The sequence below is a fragment of the Lepus europaeus genome, chromosome 13, assembly GCF_033115175.1.
Source record: "Lepus europaeus isolate LE1 chromosome 13, mLepTim1.pri, whole genome shotgun sequence".
Classification (NCBI taxonomy): Eukaryota; Metazoa; Chordata; class Mammalia; order Lagomorpha; family Leporidae; genus Lepus; species Lepus europaeus.
The window spans coordinates 22,067,197-22,082,421 of NC_084839.1; positions in this window are offsets into that span (position 1 = coordinate 22,067,197).

Genomic DNA, 15,225 nt, shown 5'->3' on the forward strand with positions numbered 1-15,225 from the left:
TGTATATACGCAAATGTTTTTTCTGAATCATGTGAGATTAATTTGTAGACATGTTGCTCTATCTATAACTACTACCATGTGTATTTACTCAAATCAGAATATGCAATATTTATAAGCAGTTTTGTATAATCCTCAAACTATGCACTGAGATGCCCACAGCCCCCCTGTGAATTCACAGGACGATATCCGTAGGATATCTTGCATTCTAACATTTCCAGGCGAACAAAATGAAATGACTGGAAGACGAGTTTGAGATTGTTTGTAATTTCAACATTAGATGGCGCTGTATTCCCAGGCTGTGTCCTATGGAGGGACAGCTGGGTTTCCTGGCAGTTGTCATGAAAAACAAGTGCAGTGCAAAAACCAGCGTGGAACAGGAAATAAGGGTGTCCTTGTCTAGTCTGATTCCAAGGTTGAGAAGTGTGGTGGGGAAAAAAGGCTCTCTCTTATTGCAGGATGGAATGATGGAGTTAGTCCCGGTCGGGGCACCAATCCTGTCCCGGTTGCCCCTCTTCCAGGCCAGCTCTCTGCTGTGGCCAGGGAGTGCAGTGGAGGATGGCCCAAGTGCTTGGGCCCTGCACCCCATGGGAGACCAGGAGAAGCACCTGGCTCCTGGCTTCGGATCAGCGCAGTGCGCCGGCCGCAGCGCGTCTACTGCGGCGGCCATTGGAGGGTGAACCAACGGCAAAAGGAAGACCTTTCTCTCTGTCTCTCTCTCTCTCTCTCACTGTCCACTCTGCCTGTCAAAAATAAAAATAAATTTAAAAAAATAAAAATAAAAGAAACCACCGTTTGGTATGCTTTAGGTAGTACTCTCTAGCCTAGCATCATCATTGGACTGTAGGAATTTGTGGGTGAGGGAGCAGCCATTTGGCCTGGCAGTTAAGATGACTATCTCAAATCAGAGTACTTGGGTTCAATTACCTGACTCCTGACTCCCGACTCCTGACTCTAGCCTCCTGTCAATGCATTTGAGTAATAGAGTTCCTGCCAGCCATGTGGGAGACCTGGATTGTGTTCCCAGTTCCTGGCTCTGGCCCAGGGCCAGCCCTGGCTATTGTGAGCATTTGGTTAAGTAAACCAGTAGCTAGAACTTCTCTGTGTCTCTCTTTCTGCGTTTCTCAAATAATGAAACATTTTAAAAAATAAAACAAAAATTTGTATGTGCAAATTAAGTCACAATAGTCTCTGGTTTCTTCCTGCCTGTGCATCTTTATAAAAAAGGAAGCAGTCAAATATATGTTTTCCTGTTTTTTAGGCAGAAGGTAACGTGTGTATGTGAGCATGCGTGCACACTTCTGAAATTCACTCTTTGGTACTTAACAACATATCCTAGGAATCCCACAGACTCTCTCACTGATTTGTAAGAAAGATTGTGGCCATTTTTTTTGACAGCAACACTCTACTGTTGGATGCATGTACTGTGTATTTTTCAATCATGGAAACATTTTATGGGCATTTGTATATTTTCATATTGTGGGTATGTCTTCAATGTAAAATTTTTAAAAAGTGGAATTATTGGAGCAAAGGTACATACATATTTACTTTTGTTAGATATTGCCAAATTCTGTGGGGGTAACATTTTGAGAATTTTTGCTTCAATATACGTAAGTAATATTCTTCAGGAATATATTAAGTTAACTACTTTTATGCTATCTTTACTTGGTTTAAATGTTAACATAATACTTTATAAAAACACTTTTGGGGCCGGCGCGGTGGCTCACTAGGCTAATCCTCCGCCTTGCGGCGCCGGCACACCGGGTTCTAGTCCCAGTAGGGGCGCTGGATTCTGTCCCGGTTGCTCCTCTTCCAGGCCAGCTCTCTGCTGTGGCCAGGGAGTGCAGTGGAGGATGGCCCAAGTGCTTGGGCCCTGCACCCCATGGGAGACCAGAAGCACCTGGCTCCTGGCTTCAGATCAGCGCGGTGCGCTGGCAGCAGCGCAGCGGCCACGGCGGACATTGGAGGGTGAACCAACGGCAAAGGAAGACCTTTCTCTCTGTCTCTCTCTCTCACTGTCCACTTTGCCTGTCAAAAATTAAAAAAACAAACAAACAACAACAAAAAAAAACCTTTGGTTCATTTTCTATGCTCTGGACAAAATCCATACATTTGCAAAAATAGAATAATGTAAGGAGCACCCCACGTACTGCAGCTGTGACCACACATGGCCAAAGGAGCTTCGGTTCTACACCAAGCCCACCCCAGATTATTTTGAGGCAGACTCCCCTAACTACACACATCTTAGTGTGTGCCTCCTACATATGTCACAACAGCACCCCAGACACACGAGGGTAGGCAGAACTCTAAGATGGCCTTCCAGGCTCCTGGCTACTGCTGGACATACGCTTTCTCTGTTAATTACGCCAACCTGAATTTAGGTACTACTGTGAAGGGACTTTGCAGATGCAATTAAGCCAGTTGTTTTAAAATAGTAGACTTTCCTGCGTGGGCCTAACCAATGGAGGTGAGCCCTTAAGAAGGCTGAGGTTTTTCCAGGCAAGAGACACAGGTGTGGAAAGAGTGAGACGCATCTAGCAGCTGAGAGGCTCTCCAGGATGGAAGGGCCCACACAGCAAGGACTTAAGAGGCGCCTCTGGGAGCTGAGAGTGACCTCCTGCTAAAAGCTAACAAGCAAACGAGCCCCTCCGTCCGTAACTGCACACCTCAGTGAGTGTGGAAGGAAGCCGAGTTCTGGAGGACGGCACGGCTGTCTCATACCTTGACTGCTGCCTTGTGAGATTTCCTTTTTCTTTTAATGTATTCATGAGGCAGACAGAGTGGGAGAAGAAACACTCACATCCGCTGATTCACTCCCCACATGTCCACAATGACCAGGGCTGGCCAGAGCCGGAACCTAGGAACACAGATAAGTCAGTTCTCCCGCACGGGTGGCAGGGACCCAGGGACTTGGGCATCCTCTGCTGCCTCCCAGGGTGTGCATTCGCAGGAAGCTGTGTTGGGAGCAGAGGAGCTGAGACTGATCCAGGCGCTCTGCTGCAGGATCCGGGCTTCCCAAGCAGCAGCTGAACCACTGCACCAAACTCCCACCCCATTGTAGTTTTAATTTGTGTTTTCCTTGTGACTGATGAGATTGAGTGCCTTTTCATATTTTTAGGAGCCATTTTCCCATATGAACTGCTTATTCAATTATTTTATCTAGTGTTTTATTGTTTTTTCCTTACCGATTTGCGATTTCTCTATATATTCCAGATGTATTTTTTCTGTATCTCTTTAAGTATCTGTGTACACTTTGCACAAGAATGCTTTTAGCGGTCCTGTTAGCAATAATAATAAAAATCTAAAATCTAATGTTTTCTAGTAGGGGAAAATGGGTGAACAGTGGTATATAGAATATGTCTTATCCAAAATGCTTGGGACCAGAAGTATTTTGGATTTTTTTTCAGATTTTGGAATATTTGCCTGTACATAATGAGATATCCCGGGGATAAGACCCAAGTTTAAACATGGAGCTTATTTGTTTTATATATACCTTATACACATAGACTTAAGGTAATTGTATACAGTATTTAAAATAATTTGTGGGGCCAGTGTCATGGTACAGTGACACCAACTTTCCATATGAGCACCGGTTTGAGTCCTGGCTGCTCCATTTCCAATCCAGCTCCCTACTAATGTATCTGGGAAAGCAGCAGATGATGTCACAAGTGCTTGGGTTCCTGCCACCCACATGAGAGACACAGGTGGAGTTCTAGGCTCCTGGCTTTGCTGTGTTCCAGCTCTGGCCATTGTGGCCATCTTGGGAGAGAACGAGTGAATGGAAGATACCTCTCTCTCTTTCTCTAACTCTGCCTTTCAAGTAAATAAATCTTTAAAAAGAACTTTCTGCATGAAACAAAATTCATTGTGTGGGATTTTCAAATCAGTGCTTAACAAGTTTTAGATTTTTGGATTAGGGATGCTCAGCCCATGTCTCACAGTGGAATAACGGTGCTGTTGCTGTAAGATACTATACTACTGCTACGAATCTTGTGTATGTTGAATTAAAGCATCCAGATACAAAACATCTTCCAGCTCTATACATTCAAGCCATATTAAATGAATCTGTGGTGTGAGGAGTCAGGGTTCTGGTAGTCTTTGGGTAGTGGATAAAGAGGGGTGAGGGAGGATTTCAGGGTGCTGCTCATGCTCCCTGTCTTGCTCTGAGTGGGGGTTACCCTGCTGTGCTGGGTGTGTGAAGATTCAGCGGTCACACACTGTCGCTCTGTGTATTTCTCTAGAGCATTTCTCAGCCAACACAAGACGTTTACAAAAGCAGATCCTGCGGAATTTTCACAAGGGCCGAAGAGCTAAAACAGCAGCCTCGGCCTGAGCTTTTCCTCTGCTCTTCCTGTGACAGGTCTTGGTGTCCATGGAAACCAGAGGGAGACTGGGCGGTGGGGAGGGAGAGAAGGGATGGGAGCCCAGGAAGCGCAGCACGTGCCACGATGGAGCAGACGCTCAGACTGTCATTTCAGTTCCCTCAGCCTCCCCGCCTCCATCCACGCGGGACAACCCTGACGGCTGGCTCCGCCCACTCTCCATCGCAGGCTCCTGTTTTATTCAACCCCACAGGTAAGCTGGACTGGCAGGGATTCCACAGAAGGCCTTGTCTGGATCAGGGACACCAGCACCCCACTAACTAGCAGTCACTTGTGGGGAACCCTCAGCCCTGCAGCTGAGGGCCCATGCCTGGAAGACCTTGGAGCAGCCACGGGGACGTTCTGGTCTCCACACACCAAGGCAGGAGCAGCCACGGGGAATGTTCCAGGCTCCATACAGCTCCCTACTCACTGGAGAACTCTTCAGACCCTCGCTTAATTCCCATTTTAAACACAGTTTGTATCACCTTGTTATGGATTTTCTAAGTCCACAAAAATACAGATTAGAAATAGGTAAGTGAATTTCTCCCCAAAGTGTGCAAATACATCTTGATTTCAGTTTGAGACTTATTCTAGATTTTTCTGGGTACAAATATGTGTATGCAAGTCTCCGTGTGGGAGCTGGTATGTATTGCACCGTGTTGGTTGTGATGAATCTGGGTGAGGGAGTGTGTGTATGTTTGCATCTTGTGCATCAGTTTGTGTTGTGTGTGCATATAGGATGTAGGGTATGTGAGGACATTTATGAATTAGTTTGTCATTTTTGTGGGCTTATATGTATATGTGTGACTAGGTATAAAACATGTAGAAGAGAATTTATACTTTTTTAAAAAAGATTTTATTTATTTATTTGAGAGATAGTGTTACAGACAGAGATAGGGAGGGACAGAGAGAAAGGTCTGGCAACAGCCAAAACTGGGCCGATCTGAAGCCAGGAGCCAGGAGCTTCTTCCAGGTCTCCCACATGGGTGCAGGGGCCCAAGGACTTGGGCCATCTTCTACTGCTTTCCCAGGCCATAGCAGAGAGCTGGATAAGAAAAGGAGCAGCCAGGACACGAACTGGCACTCATATGGGATGCTGGAGCTGCAGGCAGAGGCCTAGCCTACTATGCCACAGTGCCAGCCTAAGAATTAATACTTTTGTGACTCTGTAAGATATATGACAGCATTTCTGGGGTTGCTTATAAGCTTGTATCTTTGGGCTACATGAAGTTTGTATGTAGATTATACAGGATAGCTCTAGGCAAAGTTCTTAAGTCGTAAGGTTGAACCATATGGAATTGCCATTTTTGTGGGTTAAAAACTCAGTGATTTTTGTAGGGTTCAATGCAGTACATGCATGTATACAGATGTGTGTGGACATGTGTGTATACATGTACCCAGATGAGGTTAGGATTGCCTCTGTACCACACGATTATTATTATCACAGCTAAGAAGGAGACCTGGGAAGAAGCTGTACATGGATCTTGAAGGAAAGAAAAGTCGCAATAGGGGAATAGTGGGAAATGATGCTGGAAGTTCCTAACTCTGCTAAGCCTCCTCTGAGAGTGTTTTGTACCCCTGCACCTCAAGTTCGCCTCTCCCCTGGGCTTCCACAATCCTTGACCTTCCTCCTTGATAAAACTTGCCACCCTGGAGTGTCATGAATATTTTTAATTTGCCACCTTCCCTACTAGGCAGCCAGCAAACTGAGAGCAAGGACAGTGTCTGTGTCGTTGACTTGTATTCCTAGCACATAGCACAGAGTGTGGCACAGACAGCAGCTCAGTTGGCGTTTTCTACAGAAAGGCATGCCTGAACTCCAGACGTTCTGATAAAGCTGCTCGTACCTGGCTAGGGAGGGACGCTTGCTCTGGCTAAGGTATGTGGCTTATGTTCTGTGCAACTGATAGGCCTTTTGGAGAGGGGATTAGAAAGCACAGAGTGCCATTTTAGAAACATTAAGTGAGGGAGTGATGTAAGGAATCGACAGAGGCAGGTTGTGTTAGCGACGAGAAGCCCAGTAGCTCCTCATGTGAGAGACGCCGAGACCTCAGTGACAACAGAAGAGGTGGTGACTGCTAGGTGTGCAGCAAACAGAGAAGGAGGAATAAAGGTTGATCCCACGTTCTGGAACATGAGAGGCTGAGATAATGATGGTGATATTGACAGAAATAAGGAGACCAATGGGACTGCTGTTTGTAACAGTGGTGAGCCCTATTTTGAGTATTTTGCAGATTCGGTATATGCTGGATGTGAACCGAGGGTAGCGTACAAAAGGCACATCCTGATAAAGATGAGCAAAAGCAGCAGGCTGTGAGACAAGAGCCCAGGCAGGAAGCCCAGGGTGTACATGTTCAGTCATCCTCTTAACAAGTAGTCACTCAATATATAGTGTGTGCCAGCCAGCCAATGGCCCGGGTGCTAGGCTCACAGCACTGAACAAAAAAAAAAATCAACTTTCTGCCAACGGTGATAGTTCCCTTATCCCTGAAATTATTTTAAAACTCTTCTTTCATGAATTTAAATTGAATTTAAAAATTGCAAGCCTGGTTATATTATGATCTGCATCTAAGAGTTCTACAGCCCAAGTCCTTGCTAGTCAATTTCTAGGTTCTGTTGTTTCTGCCAAGCCTCACTCCTATTCTCTTTTTTGTTTTTGTGTCTATCTTTTTAAATTTTTTTTAAAGACTGAGTTATTTAGTTGCAAGGAAGAGTGACAGAAAGGGTGAGACATAGAAGAGAGAGATCTTCCATCTACTGGTCACCCTTAAAAGGCCACAACAACCAGGTAGGGGCCAGGCTGAAGCCAGGAGCCCAGAACCCCATCCAAGTCTCTGCATGGGTTCATCACCTGCTGCCTCCTAGGAGCATTAGCAGGAAGCTGGATTGGAAATGGAGTTGCTGAGACTCGGGCCAGGAGCGCTGACACAGAAAGTGGGGGTCTCAAGTAGCAGCTTAACCCAGTGCCACATCCCTGCTCGCCTGTCTTTGACTTTGGGTTAACAAATTACTGGTATGGGGCTCCTGAGACTTAAAACGAAGGCCCCTTTCTCCAGAAAGGATTTAGCTTTCTGGTTGGCATCTGGAGCTCTTGCTGGTTTGGTGCTCCTTTAATCCTGTGGCTTGCAATTTCTGGGTCTACCCTCGAAATAGGAATTGGGCTTCAGAAGGTTGGCTCATGGTTGCAACCAGCAGAGAACATTTTCTTTTTGTCTTCCTCTGCTCTATTCAGCATGAAGTCAACTCTCCCGTGGTTCCCTGGATATGAGAAGGCAGTTGACATCTTCTGTACGTTTATCCCAATAGTGCAACTTGGGGTCCACATTGTGGTGTAGTGAGTAAAGCCATGCCTGCAATGCTGGCATCCCATATGGGCATCAATTTGAGTCCTGGCTGCCCCACTTCTGATCCAGCTCTCTGCTATGGCCTGGGAAAGCAGTAGAAGATGGTCCAAGGCCTTGGGCGCCCGCATGGGAGACCCAGAAGAAGCTCCTGGCTCCTGGCTTTGGATCGGTGCAGCTCTGGACATTACAGTTAATTAGGGAGTGAACCAGCGGATGGAAGACCTCTCTCTCTCTCTCTCTCTCTCTCTGCCTCTCTGTAACTCTGCCTTTCAAATAAATAAATAAAATCTTTAAAAAAAAAAAAAACAGTGCAACTATTTGCAACTCAGGCTTTATTTGTGAGTGGTTTAGGTTGCTCTGGACTCTGTTTTTTTTGGTTTTGTTTTGTTTTTGTCCTTTTTCTTTCTAAAGATCTGTTTGTTTAATTGAAAGCAGAGTGACAGAGAGAAAAGGAAAGACAGAGAGAGATAGACTTCATCTGCTAATGGCCTCTCTTGAAATGGCTGTAACAGTGAGGTCTGGGCCAGGCCAAAGCCAGGAGCCAGGAACTCCATCCAGGTCTTTCATGTGGGTGGCAGTGTCCCAGGTATTTGGGCCCTCTTCCATTGTCTTCCTAGCGCATTAGCAGGGAACTGCATCAAAAGCGGAGCAGCTCAGTGCTCTGAGGTGGGGGGCCAGCATTGAAAGTGGTGACTTAACCTGCTGTGTCACAGCACGGGCCCCTCTCGGCCTTTTCACAGATCTGTCAAAATCACTCTTCAGTGTCACAGTCTCACAGGTGACAATAAAGCAAAAGTGGCTTCTTGGGTTTTGACTTCCTGTTAGGTTTATGATTGCTTTCCAGCTTGCTATATTTTTTGTTTTAGGAAGATATTTTATTTAACATTGTTATTATTTCAGGAGTAGCATGGATCATATAGTATAACCCATAGTTAACAAGAAATCAGAAATTTTCCTACTGTGATCTCATTTCTGTCCTAAGAGAAACTGACGTGAGACTTGGATTTGGAACTGGACCACGTGGGGCAGGAGTCAGGTGCAGATCATGGAGGAAGTAGCGGTGACTCCCGGGTCAGCATTTCTCCTGTCGGCAAAGGTGACGGGCTTCTGGGACCAGCGTTGGTGGTAGCCATTTTCTGATTCTGCAGCTTCTGGTTACGGACAAGGCAACAACACAGTTCAGAGCTGTGGCTTGAAGAGTTGTTCCTAGAAGCTCAGATCACTCTGTTTCTTTATCCCATCCACTGATTGTGTGGTCTGGTATCCTCAGTAAGTTCCCTCCACTTTAAAATAATTATAATGGATTTTGTTGTATGCAATTAAAAACCTTGATCAAAACAGAAATCTATTAAGCCCTTCTAGCAAGTATTTTTCTTAATGATGAAACATTGGAAGCATTTCCTTTAAAAAAAATTATACCCATTATCACCGCTTCTCTTCAACATTATCTTGGGTCCTAGGAAGAGGAAAAAGAACAAGAAGGCACAAATGTTGAAAATGAATATACCACTATTTTGAGATCATACAATTTTCAAATCTATGTAGAAATCCCCTCCCTCAACTCTATTAACTTATTAGATTGGAGATCAATATTCAAAAATCAATTGTATGTCTAATAAAGCAACAAATAAAAAATACAGTTTGAAAATATCATTGATAATAGCAGCAAAACTCTAATAAAAAAGTCAAAAGGTGAATAAAAATCTCTTAGAGGAAATAAACTTTATTGAGAGACACTAAAGAATACCCATGTAAATAAAGAGATAAATTATGCTCAGTGTTAGGGAAAAAAACTCTAAAGTATAAAGCTGTCAGTTTGTTTTAATCTGTAAAAGCAATGCCATTGCAAGTACAATCCCAAAAGGATCTTGACAAGTGATTCTTAAATTCTACATGATCAGGAGTGGTTAGGACAGTCCCGAGGAAGTACAGCGTGGGGAAACTGGCCTTCCTTGCTTGGGATTCTTCATGAGTCAGCACAAACTTAAGGTCCACGCGTGGCCTTTCAGATCGCCCTGCCTCTTCCCACTCATCTCATTGGCCCAGCCACTCAGCAGGCATTTGTTCCTGTCTGGTCTTCCTGGGGTCTTCTAAGTGGCCATGACGCCATAGCCACTTCTCTCTTTGCCCTTGCTGTTCCTGTCTCCCTTCCCTGCAACCCACGGACTCCTCTTTTCTATTGGTCCCTGCCTTGACCCTGCGAAAATATCACCTCCAAAATATGTTTGTATTTTTTGTTCTCTAGCTCACATGAGGCTCCTTCCCCCAAATCCTTCTGCCCCGTTTAGTCTGGTGTCTTATAGATAGCGTTAAAAAAGAGGAGAAAAGGGAGAGGGGCCACAGAGATGGTGTCTGGAATTCTCTGTAGGCAGATTCGGACACGCCACAACGGGAGTTCTGCAGTGCCCTTGGGCAGACATCTGGGCCCTGGCAGAGGCTGCTGAGAGCCAAGGGCACTCCCTGCCAGGAGGTGTGGCACAGTCTGAGGGACGCTCATGGAGTCCAGACCGCCCGGGTGGCTGGTAGACAGGAGCTGTTTGCACCTCTCTCCATTTGATTAGAGTTTGTCCATGAAAACTGAAAGGGAAGAGACCAGAACCCACCGGTGCCGGTAGCAGAGCTGTGAGTTGTATCCAGCACAGGCGTGGCACCCACAGCTTGGCGCACTCCACGCTGCAGTACCAGACAGGTCGGAAAGCAAGCAAGGTGGGGACAGCATCCTATGCAGCTCTTGTTTGTTGTTTGTTTTCAGACCCCTGTGCTCGCTGTTTTGAACACACACCGAGGCTCCGGTCGCTGTGCGTGGCTGAGGGAGAGGGACTGATTGTTGGCAGCTAAGAGTGGGAGGCTTGCTTCTCACTCAAGGTCCTTTCATACCTGTTTGTATTTTGTACTCTGTATGGCAATTCCGAAAGATGTATTTAAGAGAAAATAATAGGAAATAAAGGTGCTGGGAACACATAGCTAATTGGGCGGCAACGAGGGATGGAACTCTGAGTTTTGTGCTACCTCTTGGGAGGCTGAGAGGATGCCAGCAGAGGCCAGTGTGCTCCTCGTTAAGACTAAGAGGAATGCTTTTCAGCACAGACCTTCTAAGCTGACCCAGCGGAGGAGGCACAGAGCCAGGCTGCAGCTGCGAAATTGAATACGTCTACAGAGACACCAGCATCAGGATGACATTTGGGAGAAAACAGGTGGCTTAGCACGGGTTATTCCAGAAAGAGAACCAAAATAATAAACACACTAAGTTGAGAAAGCCAGACAAGGCCCTGTGTCCTGCAAGCCAGACAGTAGTTTTGAACCCTCCTCTGTTGGAAGGGGGCTCCTGTGACATCCGCTGAGGGCCACTGTGGGGCCAGAGCAAGCAGACTGCAGAACTGCTGCTTCAGGCTGATGCTTACTGAAACCTGAGAAATTTACAGAAAAGGGCAAGGTCAAGGACTGAGGAAAGTACCTGAGTCAGGGTCAACACAGGCCAACATGGTGGTACATCCTGGGGAGCTGAGAAATGTCCCTAAACCAAATCACAGCCCCCAGAGTCCCTCCTGAAAAGGTGTGCATGGGCTTCAAAACCAAAACCCTGTTAGAAGCTTCTTTACCCTGTAAGGAAAATAGAGCAGGATGAACGGACAGTCTGGGATACTCTAACATCAACTACGTGACATGTGTCAATGAGAAGAGGAAAACAGACCAGTGATGCATTTGTCATGGAGTGGGCTGTGTTTGAGGGTCCATAGGACAAGGTCTGGAGGATCAAGGGCCCTTGGATCAAGAAGATGTCAGAATATTTTAATACTAAAAATATTTAATAACAGTGTTATCACAACCTCAAGGGCCCCCATTGAATTCTCAGTATTGGAGGATTATTCAAGACTAAAGAAGAGAAAAAGAAGGTGAACATTTGGCACAGAAGTTAACATGCTACCTGGGTCACCCCCATGCCATGTAGGAGTGCCTGAGTTGAAGTCCGGGCTCTGCTTCCCATCCAGCTTCTTGCTAATGCAGACTCTGGGAGGCAGTAGAGAATGGCTCAGGTACTTGGATCCCTGCCACCCATATGAGAGACCTGGACTGAGTTCCAGGCTCCTGGCTTTGGCCTGGCCCAGCCCTGTTTGTTGCAGATATTTGAGGGGGTAAACCAACAGATGGAAGATCTTTATCCATCTGTCTCTGTCTCTCTACCTTTCAAATAAAAATGAAAATAAATAAATTTTTAAAACTTTTTTAAAGAATAGAAGAAGAAACCAGGATGGCCTTCAAGAAAAGGAAGCAGTGAATGAATTAAGGCCGAAAGCAGCAAAGGAAGGGGTATGGCTGGACCTCTGCCCATGAAGCCAGGCCCTCGACCAGTGAGTAGTCTCAGTACAGCAAACAATTCACCAGCACCAATCAAGGAGCTTTGGAGATCTGACCACACTCAGACTGGAGACATCACGGCCTGACTGACCTCAGTGTGGTGCAGTGTGTCACAAGTGGTGTGGATACTTGGCTGTTGGGGTCTTAAGCCTGAGACTGGCCCCTGACCAGCAGGGGACAGTACAAGCACTCCCCAACAAGGTGAACAGGAGAGGTAAGCTCTAGGGGTCAAGCACACCGCAGCAAGCACCCATGAATTCTGTCGAAACAGGAACTACTTTATTGAGGAAGTGTACAGGCTTATAAAGCTTATGAAAGACATGCGCAATAGGGGAGCCAATCAGCAAAAAGATCATGCAGGCGTGGGTGGACCACGCACAGGGGCATCTTAAGCGAGGTATAGGGATCATACACTGTCCATGTGTCCGGAACTAAATCGGACCTATCCCTGCAGGTGGTCTGATCTCGCGTGGTTTAACCACAGGGGACGCAGACACGCCCCCGAACATCCGCCAGGCGACATGTTAGGGACTATTTTAGGCAATGCCCAATACTTGGCCAGCCATTCTTTGATGTTTTTCAGACCCCAATCCGTTGACCACAAGTGGGGCTTGTGACAATTGGAGCCATATTTGCTTAGCTGTGAGAAGAAGACCTCGTAGAGAAAGCCTACAGCGAACAGATCCTTTCTTGTCTGTGACAATACAACTCGCACTACAGAATTTCCCCTTCCTCAGCCTTGAGGATTTCAGGCAACTCAAGATGTCTCCAAAAAGAGTGGCCCTCCCCAAAAAGGAAAGCTGGAGAGTACGTAACACACCTGCACCCCGCATCAATGCCTGGGTGCAATTCTCAGCTCTGGTTCCTGATTCCAGCCTCCTGCTAACAGGCGCCCTGGGAGGCAGCAGGTGACCACTCAAGTGTTACGGGGGTCAGGCAAGGAGACATCTAGAGAACAGTGAGCTGGCAGGTTTCCATAGTCGCTGTCTCTAGCGCTGCACACTAACTCCTCCCCCTTGCCTCCCAATACACAGCAGCCCACTTTCCCATGATGCATGAGTCTCCTCCAGAACCATGAAGACCACAGTGAGCATGTTTACACTGTGAAAACCTTCCCAGAGGGCAACACATGCACTGAACCCCGCCCAAACTCCACCTCACTTGTGCATTCAATAGGGTACCGCCCCCACCCCATAAAGGAGCCCACTGGACACAGATGCTCATTCGTTCCTTCAGAGGTGCAGCCTGCTCTGACTCCTCGCGGGTGTGGACTCTCCATGTTCTCTCTCTGGCTGTCTCATGTGAAACATCTTCCTTATGGGATTACTCACATTCATGTCTGCATGTGTCCTCAATCAATCAATCAATCAATCAATCCTGCTCCCATTTTTACACCTTACTTATGTCCCTGCTTTGAATTCTTGTCTTATGTGATGAGCAAGAGCCTGGACTGAAGCAATTAGGAAACATTCCCACAACAGTTGGGTTCCTGCCACCTATGTGGGAGACCTGAATTGAGTTCCCAGCTCCCAGCTTTGGGCTGTTATGGGCAGCTGGGAAGAGAACCAGTGGGTGGAAGTTCTCTCTATGTCTCTGCCTCTCAATTAAAAAAAAAAAGAAAAAGAAAAAGATCAATGGATGGCCCGCATTGACATGCATCACTCTCTGAGAAGAGCCACGAATGTTTGATTAGGAGAAAGGCAAGGAGTTTAGAGCTGGGAGAGGAAGACATGGAAATCAAGATGAATGAGGGAAAGGAACTGTTTTGTGACATGATACTGTGAGTTATGAATCTCTCTTTATTAATGGTGTTCGAGGGATGGAAATAGAATTAGAAGTCATTTTACATGCTGGCCTCTGTGACACCACGGAACTGAGGCTTGCCTCTGGGTAGCAGTGGGGATTATAAATAACAGTCTATTGTACTTCCTAAATGTCTGTTACTGAATTAATAAATAAATTCATTAACAGGAAAATGCAGATGGCAAAGAAGAGATGAAGACATAATAGGAGCAGGCAGTGAAGGGAATGAGAGGAAGTGGGGTCATTAGTCTTGGAAGATGAGAGAGTTAAAGAGGGTTGAAATAAAGAACAGAGGGGTTGTGTGGTTCAGAAAAGCTAAGTCCAGGAGTCTGGTTTTGTGCAGAGGTCAGGGCGAACGGCTCCAAGGCACTAAGGCAAGCTCCATGTTGACCAAACAGAGCCTTTAAATCATGCATTCAGCAAACATTCACTGAATATCTACTGACCTGACAGGTCTTGTACCACGCTGGAGAGGAGTTACAAACAAGGCACATGTCCTGATTGAATCTTAATATTTAGATTGGGTCATAGTAAACAGTGGCTCATGGGCCAAATTTAGCCTGCTTCTGTAAATAAAGTTTTGTTGGAACATAGCCACACCCATTCATCTACATATTGTCAATGGTGTTTTTAAATCAGTTTTATTGGGACTTAATTCACAGACCACAGAGTCACTCTATGAAATTTATAATTCAGTGGTTTTATCCTCTTCACAGAGTTGTGCAACCATCACCATTATCTAATTTTAGAACATTTTCATTATCTCCCAAAAACCCCATGCCATTAGCAATCACTTTCCTTCTCTCCTCCCCACCCCCACCCCCCTCCCCTTCACCCATGGAAGCCACTAATCCACTTTCTGTCCCTATTGATTTGCCTGTTCTAGATGTTTCATGTAAATAGATTCACACACTATGCAGCGCTCTGTGTCTTCCTTTTTTCACTGAGCTTCATGTTTTCAAGATTTGCCCTCCTGTGGCAGGGGTCATACATCTGTTTATGGTTTGATGGCTGCTTTGGACTATCTTGGTGGTTATTACACTGTCGCAACAGAGACATCATTGCTAGCAAGGCCTACATTACCTACTAAACCTCACAAACAGTTATGACCCACAGTATGAGGGTGGGGAAAGACAGAATCTTGGCGTTGGAAGAAATGGGTGAGTCAGAGAGTTCAAGATCTCACCTGATTCCTGAACCTCTTCATTAGCAACTCTGCTGGAAGTCATTCTGCCAAAAGATGGTCATTTGATAGACTTGTCTTGCTTTGCCAACAATGTATCAGAAAGTATTACAAGCTAACTGATCCCTTGGGGTGGGTGTTGTGCAGTGAGTTAAGCCACCGCTTGGGACTCACGTAT